This window comes from Myxocyprinus asiaticus, chromosome 3, assembly GCF_019703515.2.
Source record: "Myxocyprinus asiaticus isolate MX2 ecotype Aquarium Trade chromosome 3, UBuf_Myxa_2, whole genome shotgun sequence".
Taxonomy (NCBI): Eukaryota; Metazoa; Chordata; class Actinopteri; order Cypriniformes; family Catostomidae; genus Myxocyprinus; species Myxocyprinus asiaticus.
In genome coordinates, this window is record NC_059346.1 from 14935757 (window position 1) to 14947858 (window position 12102).

Below are 12102 nucleotides of genomic sequence, written 5' to 3' on the forward strand. Positions count from 1 at the left end.
TGTTTTAATTAGTTGAAAATGTGACCATAAATACTTAAGCAACATATCATAAAATGTGTTTTGGAATCATACATTTATATTTACAAAATTATTATAAGGATCCTACGGATGCCCTTAACCGCAAGGGTTAGGGTTTTTTTTAGGTCTCTTATGTCCTACAATTTTTGTTTCTTGGGCAAACAACAATGTTTCTCTCTAAAAAAAAAAAAAAAAAAAAAAAATCAGTTGAATCAGTTTTTGCATTAACTGATCACAAAGTATAGTCAGGACATTACTGATGTAAAAAACAGCACCATCACTATTTGAAAAAAGTCATTTTTGATCAAATCTAGACAGGCCCCATTTCCATCAGCCATCACTCCAATACCTTATCCTTGAGTAATCATGCTAAATTGCTAATTTGGTACTAGAAAATCACTTGCCATTACATCAAACACTGCTGAAAGCTATTTGGTTCATTAAATGAAGCTTAACATTGTCTTTGTGTTTGTTTTTGAGTTGCCACAGTACGCAATAGACTGGCATGTCTTAAGGTCAATATTATGTCAAAAATGGCAAAAAAGAAACAGCCTTCTCTAGAAACTCACTAGTCAATCATTGTTTTGTGGATTGAAGACTATACAATGCTTGAAATTGCCAAAAAACTGAAGATTTCATACAAAGGTGTACACTACAGTCTTCAAAGACAAAGGACATCTGGCTCTAACAAGGACAGAAAGAGATGTGGAAGGCCCAAATGTACAACTAAAAAGAGGATAAGTACATCAGAGTCTCTAGTTTGTCCTCAGCGTACAGCTTCATTGAATTCTACCCACTGAACACCAGTTTCATGTACAACAGTAAAGAGAAGACTAAGGTGCAGGCCTTATGGGAAGAATTGCAAAGAAAAAGCCACTTTTGAAATAGAAAAACAAAAAGAAAAGGTTAGAGTGGGGAAAGAAACACAGATATTGGACAACTGATAATTGGAAAAGAGTGTTATGGATTTTAAACCCATTGAGCTTTTGTGGGATCAGCTAGACTGTAATGTGCGTGAGAAGTGTCCGACAAGACAGCCACATCAATGGCAAGTGCTAAAGGAAGCGTAGGGTAAAATGTCACCTAAGAATCTGGACAAACTGACAGCTAGAATGCCAAGGATCTGCAAAGCTGTCATTTTGATGAGAACTCTTTTAAGTAGTTTAAGTTCTGAATTTTGTTTTCAAATTGTAATAGTAATTTTTCACGTTATTAATGTCCTGACTATACATTGTGATCAGTTGATTGCCACTTTGGTGAATAAAAGTACCAATTTCTTTCCATAAGAGCAAAATCTGTACATTATTCCAAACTTTTGGTCGCCAGTGTATCTAAATGCAAAAAATGAAAAATGGTTTGAAACTTTCATTATGAATTTTTTTTCCAGTTACTTCATGAACGGATAATTTCTCTCCTTTTATTCAGTTTTAATTTCTAAATTGTGACTTCAGAAATTATTTTTTGAATAAATTACTTATCACCAATTTTCTGTTTTTCTATTTTTGAGTTTTGCAATTAGCGCTGTGGACTATACAATTAGCACGGGCCATAGGTGGTAAACCATATTTCTGTTTTTGCATTTGGATTGGTATGGTCTGAAAACTGAACTGTTAAGCGTTACACGGACCAATCTTTATGAACTTCGCTAAGTGAAACAGTTTTTAATTAATGCAATTTCACAACTTGCAAAGCACTTTGATGACACCCAATGATTAGCTTCTCTGTCATACTGTTAGGAAAGCAACACACACAGATGGATGGTGAACCAAGATGTGTGAACTTTATTGAAACACAGGTAAGAAAACAGGTGAGAAGAATGAGGAATGGATTTAGCTGGTTTCAGAATAATGCAGTTCGTTGTAGACAGTCACTGATGATGAATAACACTGATGATGAGAGCATGAAGATAGATGACATTGCTGTGGAAGAGCAGTGAGGTCTGTGTGATCCTAAGGGAGACTAGACAGTGAGTGTGAGGTTGTGACAGGTATTTAAGTTGTCCTTGATTACTGTATTAACTAAGTGCAGGTGATTAGAAGTCCGGGGAGGTGCTTCTGGATAATGTAGTTTTGTGGAGAGAGTGACAGACAGAGACTAGGGAGAGCATGACAGAACCCCAGCTGCAGGACAGGCAGGGACTTGTGACTCAGGAGGAGGAGCCTGAGGTAGAGCGGGCAGAGCAGCAGGAGGAGCAGGGATTTGAGTTCCAGGAGGAGGAGCCGGAGGTGGAGCGGACAGAGCCACAGGAAGAGCAGGGATTTGGCCTCCCTGGTCTTGGGTACTGGCAGTGACAGGGGAATGACTTCCGTGGTCGTAAGCACAGGCAGTGATATGGGAACGACCTCCAGGGTAATGAGCACAGGCAGTGATAGGGAAATGACCTGTGGTCATGAGCACAGGCAGTGATAGGGGAACGACCTCCATGGTCATGAGTACAGGCAGTAAAAGGGGAATGATCTCCGTGGTTGTGAGAACTGGCAGTGACTGGGGAATGACCTATGCGGTCGTGAGCACTGGCAGCGACTGGGGAGTTGGAGCCTTACTTCTCCTCCTCCTCCTCCTCCTCCTCCTCTTCCGGACAGCCATGAGCACCGCTGTGGGGAGCTGTGGGAGGCTCGGAAGGCGGAGCCATGGAAGGCTCGATGAAGAAAGGCAGAGCCGTGGGAGGTTGATGAAGGAGATCTCTAGGACCCCCCGAAAATTCCTCTAGGGCTGGAGCATGCATGAAAGCTGGGTCTGGGACGGATGAGGTTTGCAATACTAGCTCTGGGATGGATGAGGCTTGCAACACTAACTCTGGGATGGACGAGTCTTCAAGAGCTAGCTCGTTGACCGTGGCAGGCGTGGGCGTTGGCTTGTAGAACCCCTCCAAGGGAACTGCAGTGTCATAGGACCACATTGGTAGCTCAAAGACCTCCCAAAAGTGGGTGATGAAGGCATCAAATGATTGAGTTAATTTATCTCCTTGCCACCAGATTGCGAACCCCCACTTCAAGGCTTCTCCGATCAAACAGGATATGATATAGGCGATCATCGCTCGCTCGGTGGGAAAACTGTGTGGAGAACTCTGGAACAGGAGTAAACACTGAAGGAGGAATCCATGGTGGAACCGGAAAAGTAAATCGGAGTGGCCAGTGGATTGTGAAGAAGTTGAACCAGAGGGTCAGGAAAGGAGTTAACAGAGTAAGCCAGAGGTGATTACAGGAACTCTCACTATGGGGTCCAGTGCGTGTTGAATCAGATGATTGACAACCCCAAAAGTTTGCATCTCCATAGCAAGTGAACACTGAGTAGAAAGCCATTGCAATCCTCCGCCAAACTGTTGGTAATGTTTGAGTTTGAAGTGGACGCTGGCGAAGTGGTGATGAGAGCTTGACCAATGTTCCAATATCGTCTGGGGAGAGATGAAGATTCGCTCCCGCTGGGTCCATATTGGCGGTCTAGTCTTCTGTTAGGAAGGCAACACATGCAGATGGATGGTGTACCCAGATGCGTGAACTTTATTTAAACACAGGTAAGAGAACAGGTGAGAAGAATGATGAATGGATTTAGCTGGTTTCAGAATAATGCAGTTTGTTGTAGACAGTCACTGATGATGAGAGCATGACGACAGATGACACTGCTGTGAAAGAGCAGTGAGGTCTGTGTGATCCTATGGGAGACTAGACAGTGACTGTGAAGTTGTGATGGGTATTTAAGCTGTCCTTGATTACTGTATTAACTAAGTGCAGGTGCAGGTGATTAGAAGTCTGGGAGGTGCTTCTGGGTAATGTAGTTTTGAGGAGAGAGTGAGAGACAGAGACTGGGGAGAGCGTGACACATACCTAGTTGATATATTTGTCAGGCTTAGCACCCTCAACATGTCCTTGCAGGGTTGAACCTTCTGCTTCTTGCTGACAAAATCATTGCTATCATTCCAAAACTGGCGTGATAGTCTGATGAAATTTTTTTTGACATGTTCCCATGCTTTTCCTATTTCTCGGAGGACTATAGTTCCTTTTCATGTATTCGAGATCCATTTATTTGCACTGCCAAAGATCTAACTTCGAAAATGTAAGAACGCATTAGAACATGGACACCAATCGAGATTCGGACATGTGATCGGTGAGCTCTGTGCACTTTGCTAGTTTTAATAATATTAATGTCATAAACCGGTGAGATTCGATACAATCTGTTCCATAACTGTTCTAGGAGGACAATATATTAAATAATTCAAAATCCTCGGGCTCTGGAGACATTAAAAGACCCTTACGTGCTCATGCTGACACCCCCGAGCACCAGGCCATGAGCCAGGGAGCGGATCTGTTTGGGGAAGTGCGGGAAATTCAGCGAGATTTGTTAAACATGTCGGCAATGCTGACGAAGGTCATTGCTGACTTGGAGGATCTTGCTGTAATACGTTGATCGATCACTGCCATGGAGATGAAATTCACTGAGGTGGTTACAAGAGTGGGGAATGTCGAGAAATGGATTGATTATCTGGAGTCATCGGAGAGGGAATTAGCTGCTAATCTGCTAACAACCAAGGTGGATTTTGAGCGCATCTGGGAGAAGTTGGAGGACTTGGAAAACCGCAGCCGGCAGAATAATGTCCGTATCGTGGGAGTCCCAGAGGGACAGGATATGGTGAAATTCCTGGACTGTCTCTTTCCGAGTCTGCTCGACATAACAGGCCATAAGCTGGAAATCGAACGAGCTCACAGGGTTCCGGCTTGGCGATCCGCTGAGGGAGGCAATGAAGATCTTGTGTTACTCGAGGCGAGGAGAAAAGGAAGGCTTTCTTGGAAGAACCACAGCATTTTCTTGTTCCCAGACTTTGTGAATTCGTCAAGAGTGAAATGTGATCGATTCAAGGAATGCAAGAATCTCTTACATCAACGAAGTTCGCTTTTGCACTAATGTTCCCGGCCAAATTGAGAATAGATGCTAAGGATGGCCGTAAAATATTTACTTGTCACAAGCAAGCGATGTCCTTCATAAAGTCAATGGAGTGAGTAAGTTATTTTGTGGGACACACTTTGCAGCTGAGTGGACCTCACTGAATATTCACTTGACTGTCCAAGGAAACTGAGCGCCTTTTTCATTTCTATTTGTGCTGGTTCCGCCTAGCAGCTGGAGTTTGTTTTGTGAAATAACACTCCTTCGAGACAGTTGTGTGGATGAATCTGCACGTTCTTTGTGCTTATGCCTCCTATTGGCTGGAGTTTGTTTTATAGATTATCTTTTGTTGTGTAATTCTGTCTCACAAAATTTGTATAGTAACAACGGACTTGAGCAATCCGACAGCAAAGTTGTTGCAGGGGCTCTCATAGGTGTACATGGACTGTTTGAGTTTAGAGGGATGGACGGCAGTTGGTACTGTCGTGCGCAGGGTTCATGCACACGTTTTTCTTTTTTCTGTTTGCTTGGTTTGGGGGGAAGTTTGGGGTTTGATTGTTGCACTAATGTTGGAATCTGGTCTTTATAATTTTGTTTTTGACACACAATCTATTCTTTCTATTATGTCAAAATGTCAAATGTTAATATGAGTGGATTGTCTCTCTCCATGTGGAATGTGAATGGATTGGGGCACCCCATAAAAAGAAGAAAGGGTATTTCTCTTCTTAAGCATAAGAAATATGATATAGTGTTTCTTCAAGAAACGCATCTCTCCCCGCAGGAAGCTGAAAAATTTGGGAAGATATGAGTGGACATGTTTTCTTCAGTGCTGGTTCAAGTAAGAGCATGGGAGTCATTACATCTGTCTCAAACAGATTAAAGCTAAATTAGGAAGAATAATTATTGTTTTAGCAGAAATTCAGGGGCAAAGTCTTATTTTGGCTAATATTTATGCACCTAACGTTGATGATCAGGGCTTTTTTATAGATCTTGAAGGGATGTTGCATGCCGCTGGCACTCCTCATGATATAATATTGGGAGGAGACTTAGTGAAGCAAAAGTGTGTAAGCCCCCTAAAGCAACATTGATGCTTCACAGGAAGTGTAAAAATCTTGGTCTTACAGATATTTGGAGACATTTGAACCCATCTGTTAGGGACTATGATTTTTTTTCATCAGTCCATAAGATTTATTCTAGAATAGAATATTCTTTTTATATCTAAGTCCCTCATTTCATCTGTTGTTGATTGCTCAATTGGAAACATTTTAGTCTCAGATCACGCCCTGGTGAGTTTAGAGGTGTTACCTCATATGGAGAAAAGGAAATCATATAGTTGGTGCTTTAATATATCCCTTTTACAAAATCCTGACTTCCAACAAATTTTAAAGGCTGAAATCAATGTGGGCATGGCTTGGGAGGCAATTAAGGTGGTTCTTAGGGGCCGGATCATACAGTATGCCTCATTCACCAAAAAATTAAAAGCACAAGAACTTGTGGAGTTGGAAAGGAATATTAAAAGTGCAGAGGCAGAGCTGAAGCGCCAAATGTCATCTGATGGCCTCAGAGAATTAACCTGATTGAAATACAGATATAATGCTATTTTGTCGCGATTCTTAAAAAGGACAAAGATCCAAGCTAGTGTAAGAGTTATCGTCCAATTTACCCGATCCAGCTAGACATTAAAATATTGTCAAAAATTTTGGCTAGCCAATTAAGTAAAGTTATGAAATCTCTTATACATATAGATCAGGTGGTGTTTATTCAGGGCCTCAGCTCTTCTGATAACATTAGGCATTTCATCAATATCATGTGGTCAGGGCCTGGGTATTTCAGCGAGTATTGACACTGAATACCACCCCTGAAGTTGACCCTTTAATAAAAAGGTTTTCGAGCGATGTGGGCAGGTGGGCTTCATTACATTTATCTATGATTGGAAAGGTTAATTTTATTCTCCCTATTGTCATGAACTCAGATTCCCAGCAGTCACAGCAGCATCCAAATATGGCCACCCCGGACTCAAATTCCCATACACCACCTCGATCCCAATCACCTGAGTTCTGATCAGCCTCACCTGCACATCATCACTACAGCTATCACTGCACCCTATATAAGAGAATCTTTCACATTCAATCATTGTGAAGTATATGCTCATTTCCCTAGTGTTTGACGGTACCAATCCTTTTACTTTCTGCCTCATTGTCTGATATTATCCAAGCCTGTTTACCTCTTTTCGCTGATCGCCTGACCTTCTGCCTGTACTCTCTATTGGATTTTGCCTGACGTCTGAATTGTATTGTTGCCTAATCTTCATTAAAACTGCCCTACTGCACTTTCATCCTACTCTTCTGGTGATATTACCTGACAGAATACTTCGCCTATTCTCATGGATGCAGCAGGCAACACGGAGTGGAGACCAGCCTTCACTCATCATGGACAGCTAATGGAACAACAACAACAATACCTCACCGATCTTAATGCCAAGGTTGAGCTCATCACACAAACTATCTCTGCATTACCTCCACCCACACGGATCATCACTATTAACCCACCGATGCCCATGCCCAACTAATTCTCAGGTGATGTTTCCCAGTGCAAAGGCTTTTTACTACAATGCTCCTTGTATTTCTCCAGTCAAGAAGGAATGTCTGAGCCTAACAAGATTGCATGTTTTATGAATCTACTCACTGGAAAAGCCTTATTGTGGGCATCTGCCGTATGGGAAAAAGGAGGAGGATCTGTTTCCTCATCAGCACTTCACTGAACTATTTAAACGTTTGTTTGATAATTCACCTGATGGCAGAGAAATGGGAGAGAAACTCTTAGACCTCACTCAAGGTAATCGCTGTGTGTCTGATTGTGCCTTGGAGTTCAGAACAGTCACCGCTGGAAGTGGTTTTAAAGACACTGCGCTTCAGTCCATATTTCATCAAGGTTTAAACCCAGAGATCTTAACCGAGCTGGCATGCAGAGATGAACAACTTACCCTTGACTCACTCATTGAACTATCCATTCATCTTGATCTTCTGCTGTTACATCGTCCTTTGTCTATTGTCAAGAAAACACTGCAACCTCCTAACGAAACCATGGAACCCATGCAAATCGGACATGCAAGACTAAATGAAGCGGAAAGAGAAAGGAGACACAGGGAACATTGTTGTTTTTACTGCAGTAAACCAGATCATCTCATTGATAAGTGTGCTCTTCGCACTTCCTCTGGCAAAACCATGGACAGCATTCCCAATGCCCGCTTAAAGCCGGTGAGTCTGTTTCACGTTACTGTCGACAAAAATGTTACGTTACCTGTTACTCTACGATACTCTGAAGGGTTTTCTGTGTTAACAGTGATGATCGACTCAGGAGCTGCAGACAACTTCATCGATCATGAGACTGTGCAGAAATTAAACATACCTACTGAGCCATTGTTACAACCCAGAAGTATTCAGGCCATTGATGGACCTATTGGAGATGGCATCATAAATCTTCGCACTAAACCCCTCATGCTTCAGGTCAGCACTCTTTATTATGAACACATCTCCTTATTAGTCACCGCCTCTCCGAACCATCCTGTTATTCTTGGTTATCCTTGGTTGGAAATACATAATCCGCAGCTCTCTTGGTCAGATCGACAACTCGCCCATTGGTCCTCATATTATCATGTCCATTGCCTTCAACTACCCAAGTTCACTATTGGAACCACGACCATAGAAAGTCCAGAGCCTCACACCATGTTTCAATTCCCCGCTGAATATCAAGAACTGGGTGAGGTTTTTTCCAAGACTAAGGACTAGGGTCTACCTCCGCATTGTTCCTATGACTGTGCCATGGAACCTCTTCCTGGAATGACTCCCCCTCATGGTCGAGTTTACCCTCTTGCAGTGTCTGAACAGAGAGCCATGGAAGAATATATATGAGAAGCCCTCCAACAGGGATATATTTGGCCATCCACATCTCCTGCTTCTGCTGGCTTCTTCTTTGTGGAGAAGAAGGGAGGGGGACTCAGACCATGCATCGACTACAGGGGGCTCAAACAATGCACAGTGAAATACCGCTATCCCTTGCACCTAGTACCTACTGCATTAGAGGAGTTGCGTTCTGCCCAGTGGTTCACCAAGCTAGATCTCCGCAGTGCTTATAACCTGGTCTGCGTTCGACAAGGCGACGAGTGGAAGACCACTTTTAGCACCACCTCGGGTCACTATGAGTACTGCATGATGCCCTATGGAATCGCTAATGCCCCCTCTGTCTTCCAGTGTCTCATCAATGATGTTCTAAGGGACATGCTGGGAAAATTTGTAATAGCCTACATCGATGACATTTTGATATATTCACCATCCCTGGAGTCTCATGTTCACCATGTTCGCCAAGTCCTTCAATGCCTCTTAAAGCACCAACTCTACATTAAAGGAGAGAAATGTGAATTCCACAAGCAAACTGTGTCCTTCTTGGCTATGTCATTAGTCCCAATGGGATCTCCATGGATCCATCCAAGATCACGGCAGTAATCAAATGGCCTACTCCTCGAACAGTCAAAGACCCCCAAATATTCTTAGAATTTGCTAACTTTTATCGTCGCTTCATTCTTGGTTTTAGCTCCATCGCCAATCCCCTCACGTCTCTACTTAAAGGGAAATCTAAGCGCCTAACTTAGAACCCCGCTTCTGATCAAGCTTTGAATCTACTAAAAGCTGCATTCACCATCGCACACATCCTCAAGTATCCTGACCCATCTAAACCCTTGATTGTAGAAGTTGATGCTTCTGAAACTCGAGTTGGTGCTGTGCTTTTTCATCGATTCGGAGACGAACCCAAATTTCACCCAGTTGCTTTCTTCTCCAGGAAACTATCTTCAGCAGAATGGAACTATTACATCGGTAATCGAGAACTACTAGCTGTGAAACTAGCTCTAGAGGAGTGGTGACATTGGCGAGAAGGAGTGGAACATCCTCTCACTGTTTACACTAACCACAAGAACCTTGAATACCACCGAACTGCCATATGTATGAACCCACGTCAAGCTAGATGGTCTCTTTTCTTTGCATGGTTCCAGTTTACACTGTCCTACCGCCCAGGCTCCAAGAATGGTAAGGCCGATGCCTTGTCTCACATGCATGCCTCTGAACCCCAAGCCACAAGTGAGGAATTTATCTTACCTCCTTCCTGTGTAGTGGGCGCCATTGATTGGGAGTTGGATCAAGAAATATCTAGAGTACCCCGTAATCAAATACCAACCTCATGTCCATCCAATAAGTCATTTGTTCCACCCAGACTGAGGGATGTGTCATCACTTGGACACATCAATCTGGGTGCACTATTTCTCCTAGGTCCCAATCACCTGAGTTCTGATCAGCCTCACCTGCACATCATCACTACAGCTATCACTGCACCCCTCATAAGAGTCTCTGTCACATTCAATCATTGCGAATATGCGCTCATTTCCCTAGTGTTTGACATTACCAAGCCTTTTACTTGCTGCCTGATTCTCTGATATTATCCTTTGCCTGTTTATTGACCACGAGATTGTCTCAAGCCTGTTTACCTCTTTTCGCTGATCGCCTGACCTTCTGCCTGTACTCTCTATTGGATTTTGCCTGACATCTGAATTGTATTGTTGCCTAATCTTCTTTAAAACTCCCCTACTGCACTTGTATCCTACTCTCCTGGTGATATTTCCTGACATCTATAGATGTCCCCCTTTCTTTTTCAAGCAATTTGATAGCATAGCGAAGTCCTTCATTTGGAATGGCAAATGTCCCAGATTACATTTCAGTAAGTTGCATTGGCAGATTGACAAAGGTGGGCTAGGCCTACCCAAGATTTTGTTTTATTATGCATTCGGCATTTGGCATTTGGCTCATTGGTCGCTTCCACGTGAGAGAGCCCCTCCCTGATTTTTTTATTTAACAGGAAGTTCTTGCCCCTATTTCGCCATTGCAAAGCCTTTCTATCAAACTAATCGGTGAAGTTAAGTTACATCCCGTTATATCGCATTTGCACTCCGTATGGACAAAAGTGTCCAGAGTGTTTAATTCGGACATTTATTTAAATGTTGCTTCGAGCATATGGCTGAAATTATGTATTAATAATTCCCCTTTCTGCTTGTCAGAGTGGATTGTGAGGGAGGTTAATACACTCGGTGACCTATATGAGAGTGGAGTCTCATAGGTATTTACAGCTGCGCCATCTGCTCTGTACTACTTTTGGGAGTAGCATACACCCCTCTAAAGCGGCATATACTCTGGGAGTGGTGATTACTGCTTTTGGAAAAGGTCATGAGGCATCAGTGTATTACTCCCCGCTAATTCAGAGTCGGTGGGACGGAGCTTTAACTTCTATCATGAGATTATGGGAGCAAGATTTAAACTTGGTATTGGAGGAAAGAGTGTGGGCTAGGATTCTAAAAAATGTCAAGTCTGTATCTAGAGATGCAAGGGTACGCCTTATGCAATTCAAGATTTTATGTAGATTCTATTGGACCCCCTCTAGATGGATATGCTTGGTCTTAAAGACACACCCACCTGCTGGTGATGCCAGTCAGAAGATGGAGACACAACCCATGTTTTTTGGTGGTGTGAAGATCCAAGAATTTTGGTTGAAGGTTCAGATTTTTATGTGTATTGGGCACTCAAATTTCATTTTGCCCCAGACTGTATTTTAGGTGATGGGGCGGTCATCAATATAGGGGATAAACACATAAACAATTGGGTCCTGACCAGTGTTATGATAAGCAGACAGATTGTTTTAAGAGGATGGAAGTTGGCTGGAGCACCCTCATTTCGGGAGTAGTGCACAGAGATGGGGAGGGTGGCAGCTTTCGAGGAGGCGGCATGAAGATGGCTGGGGATCTGGGATTCGTTTGATGGGAAATGGGGCAGTTATTTTGCATTTCTGGGGGACTCTCGGTGTGGGGCTGTGGAGAGAGGAGCATAGTTTTAAATGTGTATGATTATTATATATATATATATATATATTTATTTATTTATACTTATATGTGACCACAGGGATGTTCGTTGAGGGTCAGGGTGGGGTTGGTGAATGGGGAGGGATAATAGTGGGGGTTAAATGTTGATTCAGTGTATATATGTTTTGTTTTTCTTTGTTATCTGTACGAATAAAAAAAATATGTTAATCAGAAAATGTAAGAACAACTTGTCGAATCAGTGAATGACAGCAGGTTAAAACATCTGTTTGGCATTTGCTCCCTTGCAT

General features: G+C 42.7%; 1 protein-coding gene across 3 annotated transcripts in view; it reads left to right on the top strand.

Moving 5' to 3' along the window:
• LOC127418685 (synaptic vesicle 2-related protein-like) overlaps positions 1-12102 on the top strand; it is a 44809-nt gene that overhangs the window by 765 nt on the left and 31942 nt on the right. Inside the window, exon 2 of one of the 3 annotated variants that reach the window (XM_051659406.1) lies at positions 1755-1813. The exons of 1 other annotated variant lie outside the window; for it this stretch is intronic. The gene's annotated coding sequence lies outside the window, so the exon portion shown is untranslated. Of the gene's footprint in view, positions 1-1754; positions 1814-8307; positions 8403-12102 lie in introns of those variants that run through there. One more of the 3 variants, XM_051659410.1, reaches the window with a different exon arrangement.